Source organism: Lynx canadensis, chromosome B2 (assembly GCF_007474595.2).
Source record: "Lynx canadensis isolate LIC74 chromosome B2, mLynCan4.pri.v2, whole genome shotgun sequence".
NCBI classification, from domain to species: domain Eukaryota; kingdom Metazoa; phylum Chordata; class Mammalia; order Carnivora; family Felidae; genus Lynx; species Lynx canadensis.
Window position 1 is genome coordinate 130,818,435 of NC_044307.1, and position 15,733 is coordinate 130,834,167.

The window sequence follows — 15,733 nt, forward strand, 5'->3', positions numbered from 1 at the left end:
GTTCCTTGCTGGTTGTTGGTGGGAGGCCATAGTGCCTCATCATCGGACCTCTCCGTAGGGATGCTTGAGTGTCTTTATGACATGGCAGCTGGCTTCTTCTAGAGCAAGTGATATGAGAGAGTGCAAGGAGGAACCTGCAATGCCTTTTGTATAGTCTTAGAAACCCTACATTGTCACCTCTGTCATGTTTTGTTTGTGGAAAGTAAGTCACCAAATCTAGCTGCCATTAAAGGGGAGGGGAATTAAGCTCTACCTCTCGAATGGAAGACTAACAAGTAATTTATGAATGTATTTTGAAACCATACATGTGGTTTTGTAATTTAGTAGAGAGGTTTGGGTTAGAGATACAACACGGGGGCTTTTGCACGTGGATGGCATTTGAAACTGTGAGAGTAGATTAGAAACTACTTGCCAAGAGTGATTAAATTGAGATGTGGCCCAGGACTGATCTCTTAGGAAATCTGGACCTGGTGTGGATGAGTATAGGAGAAGAAGGAAATTAAATCTGCAAAGACAAGGGAAGAGACTTTTGAGAGGCAGGGAGCGGTCTACTGGGTGGAACGATACTGAGATATCTACTTGACTTCGCTTTTTTTTAAGTTTATTTTTTGTGTTACTTTTTTATATTTTATTTATTTTGAGAGTGAGAATGTGTGCAGGAGCTGGGGAGGGACACCGAGAGTGAGGGGAACAGAAGAGCTGAAGTGGGCTCTGTGCTGACAGCAGCGAGCCCAATGTGGGGCTCAAACTCACAAACTGTGAGATCATGACCTGAGCTGATGTCAGATGCTCAACCAACTGAGCCACCCAGGTGCCCCTAAAGTTTATTTATTTTGAGGGAGGGAGGAAGGGAGAGGGGGGGGGGAGAGAGAGAGAGAGAGGGAAAGGGAGAGAACAAACATGCATGCGAATGAGTGTAGGGGAGGGAAAGAGAGAATCCCAAGCAGGCTCTGTGCTCTCAGTGTGGAGCCCGATGCTGGGCTCAAACTCACCAATGGTGAGATCATGACCTGAGCTGAATTCGAGTTGGATATTTTACCAACTGAGCCACCCAGACACCCCTATTTGACTTTACTTTTAAGAATTTGTTCTTTGAATGAATGGATGGTTGGATGAGTAAATAAATGAGTCATGCATATGTACACAATTTTAACTCTATATATGTTACAGAAGTATGTTTTACGTTTTATAAACTTAAAAAAGGAAATGACATTAAGAATGTACAACAGGGTGGTAGTGGGAAATATATTTTGAATGTCCAGTCAATAAAATACTTATGGAGTTTAAAAGTGACATTATAAAGGAGTATGTACTATAATGGAAACATGCTCATAATGTCTTTTAAGTAAAAGCAATAAAATACTGTTTTTTTTTTCATTCCATTTCATAAAAAATAAAACAGACACAAATGTCTATGAGGGTGACACAAACATGTTAACAGTGATTGCCTCTGGGTGGAGGGAAATGGGTTTACATTTTCTTCCTTTTGCTTATCTAAATGTTCCTTAATAAATGTGGATTGCTTTTGTAGTAAAATGTTTTCAAATATCCTCCCAAGGCAAAGCAAACTAATTAAACTAGTCCTTATACTAACGATACTTAAAACTTGATTGAGGGAAGTTGTGGCACCAAACTCTGCTCTGAACTTGGAAGCCAAGGCAAGGTGATTGAGTGGATGAAATAGCTCCATTGTCTAGGACAGAAAGGACTCTGAATGCTCGGGACAGCCTGCCTCATTCCTGGTCTCCAGAGTGAGAGGGTGTGATATACATTGTCCTTGAGAGAAATTTCACATAAACTACAGACGTCTTCTTAAATTTTAGTGAAAGCAGAGGGCATACTTTTAATGTAGGTTCTGTGAAGGCAGCTGTGCAGGCAGAGTGTGGATTTCTATATGTGGCTTAGGTATACAGGCTTTCTAGTGATTTGGTATAACAACGTGGTGAAGTTTGTAGTCTCTTGAAAATATGGTAGTTAACATTCCCTGTTAACTGGAGAGACCAGACTCTCCCCCGCCCCCCCATCTCTGTGTGACTGAGCACCCCTTGGCTCAGTAAGCCTAGTTGGGGTCAAGGAATCTGTGTTCTGGTGAAATTTTCTAGGGGAGTCTGATGTTTAGCTATGTCCGAGAATGTCTGCAGTTTCTTCTTCTTCATCTCCTCTTCTCCTCCTCCTCCTCCTCCTCCTCCTCCTCCTCCTCCTCCTCCTTCTTCTTCTTTTGGATGAGGATGGCAGTCACTTTTTACTGAGCATTGCTCTGAGCCCCTTGCTACATACTTTGATCATATTATCATTTATTCTTACCACAGTCCTTTGAGCGTTGCATTTTTCTGCGCCTTTTACACAAGAGGAAAATCAGAGAGATTGAACATGTTGTTTAAGGGATAAAGCTACCAAAAAGCAGTTCAGTCGAGTGGCTGGGAGTGCGAGCTCTACCTTGTAGGGTTGTTGGGATTTGTATTGCACACCGGTTATCTGGCCTGTGTCTGCCATACAGCAAGCATTTAATAAATGTTTTATTATGAAAAGATATTTGTGGGGTAAGGCTCTGGCAGCATCCTCAGTATACTGTCTCCCTAGTCTAATCATCTGGCTTTTAGTGTTACCATGGACACGGGGCTGTTACATTGCAGTCTTGCCAATGTCCCTTTTACAGAGGTAGAATATATAACTCCCATCTTCTACACCGGAAATATTCCTGAATTTCTTCCCTCAGACTTATCTCAGTGGTGCCGGATTGAGTTACGATTGAGTAAAACTGCAAGGAAGAGAAAACCTACTATTCTTTGTTGTAAGAAATAATTCCTTTTTCTTCAGGAACCTTCGGTCTGTAGACAGGCAATGCAGGGCTGGTTACCTGTTCAGGGAAATTGGCTGCTCCAGCCTTCCTGGAGAGAGTGGAAGCCAAGGGTAAAATGTTTATGCCAGCTGAATGTGTTAAGTTTTGTCAGGGGGTTCGTAGCTCACCTGGAAGTTCCACCCAACACTCTTTGCTCACGATTGGCCCAAACTGGGCCATATGGTTATCATTAGTTGCAAGGGGAAGTGATTGTTATAATTGACCATGTTGTTTCAAGGAAAAAAAAATGAGATTAGATTTGTAAGCCAAGAGAGGAGAGGGGTGATTGAGTAGATAGCCAGCAGTATCTACCACAAGGAATTTGAGCAGGTGTTTCCCTCGTGACTAAGAGGTCTAGAGGCATGGCCATTGTGAAAGCAGTTTTGATTCTAGAATTCAGAATATCTGCATTTATATCTTAAAGAAAGATATGTTGAAAATATAAGTTTTGAAAGGTGAAATTAGAATCCGTTGAAATCCTTCCATTGTCTTCTTGGAGAATGTATGAGTTGAGGCATACTCAACATCTCTTCTTTGGAAAATCAAGTTGAAATGGGAATGAAAAATGTTTATTGCACAAGCTTTTTTATCCCCCAGGTTTTTTATTTTTTATTTTTTTTTGGTGGTGAAATATGCATAACATAAAATGTACCACTGTAACCATTTTTTTAAAAAATTTTTTAACGTTTATTTATCTTTGAGACAGAGAGAGACAGAGCATGAACGGGGGAGGGTCAGAGAGAGAGGGAGACACAGAATCTGAAACAGGCTCCAGGCTCTGAGCGGTCAGCACAGAGCCCGACGCGGGGCTCGAACTCACGGACTGTGAGATCATGACCCAAGCCGAAGTCAGATGCTCAACCGACCGAGCCACCCAGGCGCCCCATTGTAACCATTTTTAAGTGAACAGTTCAGTGATACTGAGTGTATTTACCACCATCCATCTCCATAATTCTTTTCTTCTTGCAGAATGGAAATTCTGTACTGATTAAACAACTCCCAATTACCCTCTCCAGAGGTGGTTAGCCTCTGGCAACCACCATTTTATTTTGTCTCTATAAATTTAGCTACTGTAGGTAAATGGAATCATAACGGTATTTCACTTTTTGTGACTGGCTTATTTCACTTAGCAAAATGTTCTTAAGTTGCATCTACTTTTTTTTTCCTTTTTAAAGGCTGAATAATATTTCTGTGTGTGTGTGCGCGCGCGCACGTGTGTGCATGCACACGGTGTACGTCACATTTTGTTTATCCACTCATCCATCAGTGGACACTTGGGTTACTTACAGTTTTTAGCTATTGTGAATAATGCTTCTATGAGTATGGGTGTGCAGATATTTCTTCAAGATCCTGCTTTCAATTCTTTTGAATATATTATTGCGTATGCTTTTAGTTACACTCAGGTTTGCTAGCTTGTGCTTATCTTGAGGGAAGTGCTTAAGCTTTGAAGAAAGATTATCCAAATCTTTTTTTTGATTCATTCTCTTGCTAACTTCAAGAAAAATTTTTCACCATGAATTAGATTTTCTGTAGTTCTAGGATCATGGAAAGGAGGGAGTCATTGTAGCGTTCTCAGCAGACACTGGCCATTGGGTTGTTGTACTGGTTTTAGAGTGTCATTAGGAAGGAAACATAGAAGAAAACAGAGAACATTATCCTTCCCTTGCAAAGCTGTGTTGACTTGCACATGCATTACTCTCTGAGATTCTGGTCTCCTAATTAAGAAATGATTTAACAGTGAGAGGAGTCCAGTGAAGGAAACTTAGAGTGAATGCATTTGGTGTTTTCATAAAACTGACTGAAATGATTAGGGCTCTTGAGTCGAAAATGATGAAAATGGACAGGAGATATAATTACTGGTTATAAAGCCATTTATTTCACTAGAAACATGAACTTGTTCTTCTAATCTCACTGATTCATGACATTATCTCCAACTAAATTAAATTAATCTAGACTTTTTGATGCTTAAGTGAGACACATTGTAGACAAGAAAAGGAAGCACTGTTTTACACAGAAGGTGATCCCCAACTTTGCTATACTCAGAGCTGGTATTATCTGAAATTACAAATTTCCAAAAAAGGCAAGTAAACATTAGACCCACAGTAGAGTGTTAAATAAAGATAGTGCTGATTTGAGGCAGGATTTTAATTTTCAACAGCAATTTAGAGGATAAGTAATCATAAAGGATAACATTAGTATGTTGGGGAGGTGGCTTGAATATCAGGTTTCTTTGCATTTTTTTGATTCATATTGTGTATTTTATCTCTCTTGTCCAACTCTACCTGAGTAAGCTTTTCAATAAAACAAGTATTAATGGTTCATGTGAATTTTTTACATAGTTATTAGTTATATAAATTGAAAATGAGAGAGTATGCATTTTCCAATATGAGGCTAAGTCTTTAAATTATTTTACTCGTCAACTTTCAGTTTGTATGCTTTTAAGCAAAGGGTGCCATGCTTCATGGGTTGATTTCTTAACTATGACGTCCGTGGGAAGAAATGGTTTTGCCCCTGAGTTTTTAAGGGGAAACAGTGTTCCTTTCTGGCATGTTCTTCCTGCTTATTATAAATATTTTTCTTGGATAAAGGATTACATTTTAATGCACTTGCACTTTTGAAAATGTAATTACTAAAATGACTTTTCCTCTTTTTTGTGAATTATGTTACATTTGGTTTTAACTTCTCATGGCTCAATATTAAAGACTCCAAAATGGAGAAAAAGAATCAAAAAGAATACCCTATTTTCTATTTTAAAAATTATATTCATGGTGGATTGTATTTCGTTAAAGTCTATGAACAAAGGACAGTTAACTCTCCATTTTTCTCTCCAGATATAATATATACATTATATATGTATATATATGTATATATACACGTTTATATACGTGTATATATACAATATGTGTATATACAATATGTGTATATATTGCATATATATGTGTATATACACATATACGTGTGTATATATATATTAAGGGTGTGTGTGTATATATATATACATATATGTGTGTGTGTATATATATACATATATATATATATATATACACACATATTATACACTATACACACACACACCCTTGAGAAAGTCTAGGTGGCTTGGTGTGATCTGTCAGTGACATTTTGGTTTACATTAATCTTCTAGTTTTGTCTTCCCATCTTAATAACTGATCAGCACCCTGGTAATTTTACCTTGAAATACTTGGATTTATTGCAAAAGGTGTATCTTAAATGATGCAACTCCCTTTTCAACAGTGTTTACAGACTGGATAGACTAGATGGGAAGAGGTGTAGTTCTATAGGCACAGTTCTTTTACATGTACTTAATCATCTCTTCAGACTGCAGTGGGAAACTCACTGGAAAGGCAGATGGAAAAGCAAATTGACCTGGAGAGTTTCATTTTTAGAAACGTGTGACCTTAATTGCACCTAGTGTAGGAGCTTGGGGTTTGGTCTCTAAGGGAGCTCTTCTTGTGTGTTGAGTGTTGGCACCTAAAATCTCTTTCCCCCCTCCCTGCCTCCCAGATCCTTCCTGTCTACATATAATTACAGATGGGTCATGTCTCCTTTTTCTCCCCACCCCCCTCCAAGGCAGGCAGACAGACAGACAGACAGACCTTCTCTCAGCCCAGTTTATTTTTATAGTTGACATGTTCTGTTCCCTTCCTACTTGTTTACATTAAAATGGAGAATAGCACACCTTTGCAGAAGGCATGTTTTAAAGAAAAAAATGGCACAAAAGTATTATTTATTATAGAAATTTGAAAATATAGCTCATAAAAAGCCTGTAAGAATCTCTCAGTATCTTAGAAATAAACTGTGCTAATATTTTACCTCTTGTCTTTCTAGTCATGTATGCATACAACATATAAACTAAACACTGTATACTCTTTAATGATCTACTTTTTTATTCCTTAATATATTGTGAAAATCCTTCCATATCTTTACATCTCCTTTCTTAATATAATTTTTTAAGATTTTATTTTTAATCTCTACATCCAACATGGGGCTCAAATTCACAGTCTCAAGGTCAAGAGTCACATGCTCCACCAATTGAAGCCAGCCAGGGGCCCCCTTAATATCATTTCTAATGGTTGTATTTATACCTGAAAATGTACTTTTGAATAATCCCTATGGATGGATATTTAGATTGTTTAGAGGCTTTTTTTTTCAATTATGATGAGTACTTTGAAGAACATCATTTTATTTTTGTTTAAAAAATTTATTTTAACGTTTATTTATTTTTGAGATAGACAGAGCGCGAGCAGAGGAGGGGCAGAGTGAGAGGGAGATACAGAATCTGAAGCAGGCTCCAGGCTTCTTGCTGTCAGCACACAGCCCAACGTGGGGCTCCAACTCACGAACTGTGAAATCATGACCTGAGCTGAAGTCGGATGCTTAACCAACTGAGCCCCCCCAGTCTTCCCTCCTTTTATTAAAAAAATTTATTTCAGTAATCTCTACACCCGACATAGGCTTGAACTTAAGACCCCAAGATCAAGAGTCGCATTTCTTCCTCCGACTGAGCCAGCCAGAAGCCCCTGAAAAATACCCTTTTAAATATGTCTAAATGTGTAGGAGTCCTTAAGATAAATTTCCAGAGTTTGTGGGTCAACAGTCACATAATTTAAAATATGTTGGTACAGGTGTTGCTTCAGGAAACTTGTAATGAGATACGTGTCTGCCAGCCCAAAGCCAGCTTCCCCTGCTTCCTCACTGTATTGGATGCCAGCTGGTTCCTGGTGGTCAAGTTCACTATATTTCTTCAGGCATCCTTTCCCTAGCTCCTTTGGTGCTTTAACACAGTTAAGTGTGCATTTCTTCTGAAAACTGGAGCTCCTGGGATAGTCACCTACAGGGGGACTTCTCCTCACTGCTCTGGTCTTGCATTGTCACAGGCTTGCTTTAACGTCCTTCACCTGAATATCCTGCTAACCCCTGATTCGTTAGGTGCAGAGAACGTCCTTTCTTCCTAAGCAGTTTCTCTTCCTATGCTTCTATATTTCTGTTTCTTCTTTTTTTAAATGGAGAGGCACTTCCATCCTTCATGTTGCCTCAAAGCTTGGGACTTATTTTGGTTTCTCTTCTCTCTTCATTGCCCTTCAGTAATTCAGTAAAGTCATGGTAACCTTACCTGTATGATTCAGTACCTCTTTCATCCATCCCTTCCCTTCTTAATTTCATCGCCGCTTCGCTGCTATCTTCTTCTGGCTTTCGGGTGTCCCAGCATGGGCGGTTGTAGTAAGCCTCACTTTGGCTTCCTTTCTTCTAGCCTCCCTCGCTATGAATCCATTTTTAGTATAAAACTCACTATAGCGCACTCTGATCATGTTACTCTTTTGCTCAGAAAAAGTCAGTGGCCCACATTGTTTAAACTCTTAGCTTGGTATTAAAAATCCTCCACAATCTAGCTGCAGCCCATTTGAGAAATTCAATGAATGGCATTGCACCTCTGATCAAACACTGGTCTGCCAGAGACGCTTCTCAGAGTTTTGTGTGTATGTCCTGTTCTTTATGCCTTGAGGACTTTGTGTGTTCTCTATTTCACAGATGTCCCAACAGTGTTTACATGATTCAAAGATATCCATTCAAATGCGCTTATTCCCTTGCACACTCACCCCCATCAAAAAGAAATATTTTTCCTCTGCATTTATGAATGTATCTGTCCCTAACGTATTAGTTATAACTGTTTACCTGTTAACTTATGTACTTGTCTTATCCTCTCCCCCATCACCACCCTTCCACGATAGCTCCATGAAAGTACCCCTGAATCTCTTTGGGGACCGACACTAGTAGATGCTTCCTCAAATACTATCTGGTGGTTGTAAATGTCGCTGTTTCTTTGTTTTCCACAAAATAGATGAACAACTAATTTTCATTAAAAGGAAAGGTAGTAGGAAGATTTTAAGTGATGAAAAAATCAACAGCTTAAGCTAATTTGTGCACAGTTGGTAATCTTTGCTTTACTTTTGCTCAGTAGCGTTAACTCCCAGGGCTTAAAAGTAGGTTATGAGGGATATCGATTGTCCTGCTGTGAGGGTTGTAATGAAGGCAAGCTTCTCAACCCTGCCATGCACATTGGCATTCATTAACAATCATTATTAGCCAGCAGGCCTCAAAAACAGTTCATACAGCCAGTGTCGTAAGCTTGGTAAACTCTAGTTCTCTGTCCTTCGAAGGACGTGAAGGTTTTTGGTTGAATTGAATGCAGCAGTATTCCAGGGCTGTGCCGTGCGGTGTGATGGCTGCTGTGCACTTGAACTGTGACCAGTCCGAGTGTAGATGTGCTATAAATGTAAAATACACACCAGATTTCACAAAATGTAGTAAGAAAAAGAGAGTGTAAAGTATCAGTAGTTTTAAAAAATATTGAGTATAGGGGGCGCCTGGGTGGCTCAGTCGGTTAAGTGACCAACTTTGGCTCAGGTCATGATCTCACGGTCCATGATGTTCGAGCCCCACGTCAGGCTCTGTGCGGACAGCTCAGAGCCTGGAGCCTGCTTCGGAGTCTGTGTCTCCATCTCTCTGACCTCCCCCGTTCATGCTCTGTCTCTCTCTGTCTCAAAATAAATAAACATTTAAAAAAATATTGAGTATATGTCAAAATGATAATATTTTGCTTGTATATAGGGTAAAGAACACATATTACTAAATTAATTTTCTCTCCTTTTTTTAAGGCTACTAGAAATTAAATTAAAATTTTTTGTATTGTATAGCTTGCATTGGCCTTAAAAAAAATTTTTTTTTTTTTAGTCTTTATTTATTTTTGAGAGAGAGAGAGAGACAGACAGAATGCAAGTGGGGAGTAACAGGGACTGGAGACACAGAATCTGAAGCAGGCTCCAGGCTCCGAGCTGTCAGCACACAGCCCGATGCGGGCTCGAACTCGTGATCAGTGAATTCATGACCTGAGTTGAAGTCGGGTGCTCAACGGACTGAGCTACCCACCCCTATAGCTTGCATTGTTCTAAAGAGCAGTGCTGATGTTAGAGAGAGGATTTAGTTAGACTTACAGTCAGCATTAGGCAAGTAGGATCATCGCAGCCAGTGACTGAACACAGGGCCCTGAGGGATTGAGCTTCCTAGACATACTAGATTTTATTTATTTTTAAAAAGTTTTTATTTACTTTGAGACATGGAGGGAGAGAGGGAGAGAGAGAGAGAGAGGGAGGGAGAGAGAGAGAGGGTGTCGCATGAGTGGGGGAGGTGCATAGAGAGGACGGGAGAGAGAGAGAGAGAGGAGAGAGAGGAGAGAGGAGAGGAGAGAGAGAGAGAATCCCAAGCAGGCTCTGCACTGCCAGTGTGGAGCTGATGCGGGGCTCGAACCCACGAACTGGGAGATTCAGGACTTGAGCTGAAATCAAGAGTTGGACACTTAACTGACTGAGCCACCCAGGTGACCCCTACATTTTAATTTTTAATCAGTAGTGGGACAGGTCTGTAAAATATTTTGGCCAGTCCACATTTATCGAATAACACAAAACTCACCGGTTGGAGAGAGTGTTTCTAACCTATTAATTACGCCAATTATTGAGCACAGTAAAAGCACATTTCCTCACGTTCATAAATTAATTAGCAAAGTCTCTGGTGTTAATGGTGATGAAGATAACATAGCTTTGTAGTGGCCACCTCCAGGGTTTAGCCTTTCTAATTAAATTACAGCTTACCTTGTCTGGAGTTGTTATCCTAGGCTGGGATAGCACGAAGCCACCCAGAGGTTTACATGCTGGAATATGCATGCTCACCCGTGGCCAGCTTTTCCTGTGGTTAAGCCTCTCCTTTACCTTCTTTCCTTTCTGGACTTTCCCTCCTCCACTTTACAGAAGAAAGACATACCACTCATCCTCCCCAAATCTTACTGGGCTTCATTACTGCATTACTATGCCAAATGAGAGTACAGTATTAGAATGCAAAGTAAAGGGCACTCCTTTAAGAATTATTAAAATGGTCAGTGCCTTACTGCTTCCAGAAGCAAGGTTTTGTGCCTGCCTGCCATCTGTCATCCATCCATCCATCCATCCATCCATCCATCATCCCAGAATGAGAATTTTGATGTGAGCTGTTGCCCGTTTGCCCTGGAGACACATGTGAACATGGTGTTTAAATAGAAAACTAAAGTCAAACTTCCTTTGTGAGAAAGTCAGTCTGATTAGTTTGACAATGAGGTCTAGTTTTACCAATTAGGTAGTAGAGACATTTTCTAATAATTGCACGAGCTAAATTTGTGGCTCCTTAACAATGTGCTGGATATTATATCTTTTTAACTATTTAGATTTACCGTACATATTAATTGTCAACCTAAAAAATGTACATGGGAATTCTTTTAGGGGTTCATGAATAAAAATGTTTGAACACTCTGACTTTAACACAGGCACAGGATCATACTTGCTATGTTGAAATCTTTTAAAGTATATTGTAGACATCATACAGGAAGTTTTAAGTAGAGAAAGAAAGAAAAGGTGCGGAAAGGCACGCCAGAAGAGAAGTGGTAAAAAGAGAGACTCAAATCATCTTGTGATTGCTTGAGGATGACCACACCCTTGCAACCAGGTGGGCTTTGTGGCTGAGAATTCCAAAATGGTGAATCTCAGGCCAAGACAGGTCCGGGAGGGGTGTTGGAAAAGAATATGCAGGAGGCAAGAGGGAGGGAAGTTTGGATGTTTAAGAAAACAAGATGGGTGGAAGGAGGTGGTTAATGAAAATTAAGAGGAGAGGAGAGGGGAAGAGTCTCAGCCCCCAGGATTCTCCAAATGAAGGACTCTAGTCAAGAAGGCTGGTAGTTCTGGGCATTTTGGGAATGTTCATTCTGGACTCTAAGGTTGTCTAGACTTCTGCAAGTCTAATCTGATGAGCTGAAGAGAGTTTTTTCTCTGGTTCTGGAATTCCTTGAGGTCACATTGCTCTTTGGGTGGGTACCTGGGGAACCTTCTGGCGTGACCGAATTAAAAGGCAACTCTCAAGCTTCATGAATTGTTGTCTGGTCTTCATCTCCCTCAAGGTGCTTTATAACGCTGAAACACACAGAACTAAATGGAAAGGAGTTCCAGAGAGGGAAGCCAGACAGTACTGCCACAGCTTTTAAATTCATTGGGGTTGTTGGCTGCAGAATGCCTACAATGCTCATTCACTGATTATTTATTGCTCACTGCTTTCAGTATATATTTTTGTCTGACTGTAGTGACCCAAAGTTCTAATTATAGAAGACACATGGTCTCCAGTTAAAGTTTTTCTGCCTCAGTTCTATAGAAAATAATAGCATTCCTACAAAGAGTGTGAGGTCATATTGGGTGCTGCAAGCTTTTTTTCTTTTTCTTTCTTTTTTTTTTTTTTTTTTTTTTTGGATTTTTCCCCACGATTTTTTGTTTGAGAAATACTATTTATTGGGTATTTTTGTTTTATTATATGGATTTATTAGGAATCTAAAAATGAATCTACCAGACTCTCTTAGATTCCTCATACTGTGGGGAAATGAGTAATTAAAGTCAGAAAATCACTATGTGAATATTAGCAGTCTTGAAAGGACATGGTTTTGCTCCTATTTTAGAGAGTAGAACTTGTCATGACCAAGTTTGAAGTCAGATCACTGGAATGTTTTTTCCATTCAGAATTTTTTCCCCCATTCTCACGAACACTCATTTGCATGGATTTTCCTATATCTTGAGATATATGTTTATGAAGATTTCTGTAGACTGTAGAACATAATAGATCTTTAACTGGAATAAAGTGAGGGATTGAATTCACGGATACTTTGTTTTAAAAAATCTAGCTTTTTAATCACTAAAATTACTAAAAGAATTAGTTTTCTATTGACTTTTCATGACAGTGACTCATCATCATTATGACTCACTCAGCTCTTCCTAAATAACCTCTCCTTGTACTATGAACATTTCAAGTGACTTTAATAAAACTCCTTCACTGCCGGGATGAAAGTCCAAAGTGAAGTGTTTGTATTTGAAGCTTACAATTTCTGCCCCATAAATTGAGTGCTTATTTTTTTGCATTTGCAACACATATATCTAAGATGTGAAGAGTTTTGCCAAAAGGTATTTCCAGAGAGAGAGTTTCAAACCCATTCTGGATGCCTGTAAATCTTACAGACAGTCTTTGGGTGACTTGAGCAGCTCTAGAAAGTGAAAGTATGGAAGACATTTCCTCCTGTATTTAACAAACTTGAATTCATCAAGTAGAAAGTAGGTAAGAGGTAAATAATCTAAAAGTAGAAGATGCTCAGGAATTATTGGTTATATCTAATTTGAAAATACAATCTTTGGAGAATAGATTAATTGTTTTGCAGTAGTTTGGGGATGAAACGCAAAAGTGGTATCTCTGTACTCCAGTGACTTTGGAGTAGCATGCTGTTGAATTTGGGCTACTTCAGAAAGTCTTCAGGATATCTCCGAGTTTGTGGGTTTTTGCTTGGTAGTTTTTGCATTTCAAAATGCAGTCTTCTGATCAGCCTCATTAGTCATTAGAGAAATGCAAACCAAATCATGGCATACCACTTCACACCTCCTAGGATGGCTCTAATTAAAAAAAAGGAAAATAAATGTTAGTGAGGATGTAGAGAGATGAAATCTCTGTGCATTGCTGATAGGAGTGTAAAATTGTGCAGCTGCTATGGAAAACAGTTCCCGTAGAAGACAGTTTCTCAAAAATCTAACGTAGAGTCACCAAATAGAATCACCACATGACCCAGCAATTCCAATCCTCGGCATGGACCCAAGGGAACAGAAAGCAGGGACTTGGACAGATACTTGCACGCCACTTTTCATCGTGGCTTTACTCATGATAGCCAGAAGGTAGAAACAACCCAATTGTCTATCAACAGATGAATGGATGTGGCATAGATGTATGGCATATGTGGGCATATACATACAGGGGATATTATTCAGCCATAAAAAGAGATGAGATTCTGACACATGCTACAACATGGATGATCCTTGAAAACATTATGCTACGTAAAATAGCCAGACACAAAAGGACAGATACTGTATGATTCTGCTTATACGAAATATCTGCAAGAGGCAAATGCATTCAGAGAGAAAGAAGATTAGGGGTTACCAGGGAGAGGGGGAATGGGAAGATTATTGAACCTTTATTTTTATTTATTAATAAATTTTATTTTATTTTATTTTATTTTTATTTATTTTATTTATTTTATTTTATTTATTATAAAGTAGGCTCCACATGCAATGTGGGGCTTGACCCATGACCCAAGATCAAGAGTCACATGTTCTACTAACTCAGCCAGACAGGTGCCCCTGTGAATGGGAGTTATTGCACTTTATTTATTTATTAATAAATTTATTTTATTTTATATTTATTTTATTTTATTTTATTTTATTTTATTTTATTTATTATAAAGTAGGCTCCATGCCAAACATGGGGCTTGAACCCACGACCCCAAGAGATCAAGAATCACATGCTCTACTAACTCATCCGGCCAGGTGCCCCTGTGAATGGGAGAATTATTGCTTAATGGTATAAAGTTTCCATTTGGCAGATGAAAAAGTTTTGGACATAGTGGTGATGGTCACACAACACTGTAAATGTAATTATGTCACTGGTTGTATCACTTTAAATATGGTTAAAGTGGCAAACTTTATTTGTATGTATTCACCACAACTAAAAAATTTACTAATGTACACACCAAAAACCTTTGAATTATAGACTTTACATGGATGAATTGCACAGTATGTGAATTATATCTGAATAAAGATGTTAAAAAAGTTTGCAAGCAGGAGTGCAAGATAAAGGGGCATGAATTCTGAGTTGATCTCTGGTACCACCTAAGTGTGTGTGACGATGGCTAAGCTTCTAACGTGTCTAGTTTCAGGATGGGGTTTGATCAGGTGCTCTTTTATGTACTTTCCTGCTCTTAAATGCTCTGATTCTGTGATAGTAAGACAGGTAGTTTGGGTGGGTTAGGTTGGTGTTCTCTGCTGAAACAACATTTTCCTCCAATGCATAAAAATGACAGAAATCCTAAATACAGTGCGGGTGGGGCTGTGGACTTTCGGGAATCAAAGGCTTCCAGAATTGCCATGGATTTGGGGAGCAGAGTGAATGGGTCATGCTAGCAGAGCATGTGTTTGCTTAAAGAGGTTGCTTTTCAAAGAATCTGTATTTCCTTTTTTTCTTAAGTTTATTTATCTACAGGGGAGGGGGAGAGGGTCAGAGAGAAAGGAGAGAGAGAATCCCAAACAGGCTCTGTGCTGTCAGTGTGGAGCCCAAAGTGGGGCTTGATCTCATGAACCGTGAGATCATGACCTGAGCGAATCAAGAGTCAGATGCTTAACCAACTGAGCCAGTCAGGTGCCCCAAGAATCTGATTTTCTTAAAAAAAACATTTTGAGCATGTATTTCTAACTCTGTACTCATCTTTTTATGGATATAAACAGTTTCAGGACTGAAAACTTTCTAATGTTTGGATTATTTTAGAATTACTCCTTAACGTTGTATGTGAAAACCCTCTGTGTTTTCTCATAGATATGCATTATGTTAATTAAATATGCTCTTTTTTGCTAGGTATTTAATCTGAGCCTTTTCTTATTCTGTCTAGAATGCCCTTCTTCTTCTTCTTCTTCTTCTTCTTCTTCTTCTTCTTCTTCTTCTTCTTCGTTTATTTACTTTGAGAGAGAGGGAGAGACAGAGGCATGAGCAGAGTGGAGGAGGTGGCAGAGAGAGGGAGACACAGAATCTGAAGCAGGCTCCAAGCTCTGACTGTCAGCACAGAGCACGACATGTGGCTTGAACTCACAGACTGCGAGATCATGACCTGAGCCAAAGTTGGACGCTCAACCAACTGAGCCACCCAGGTGCCCAAGAATGCCCCTTAATCTTGCATGAACCAGACTTCATCTGTCCTCCAAGATATATTTTAATGTCTTTTTTTCC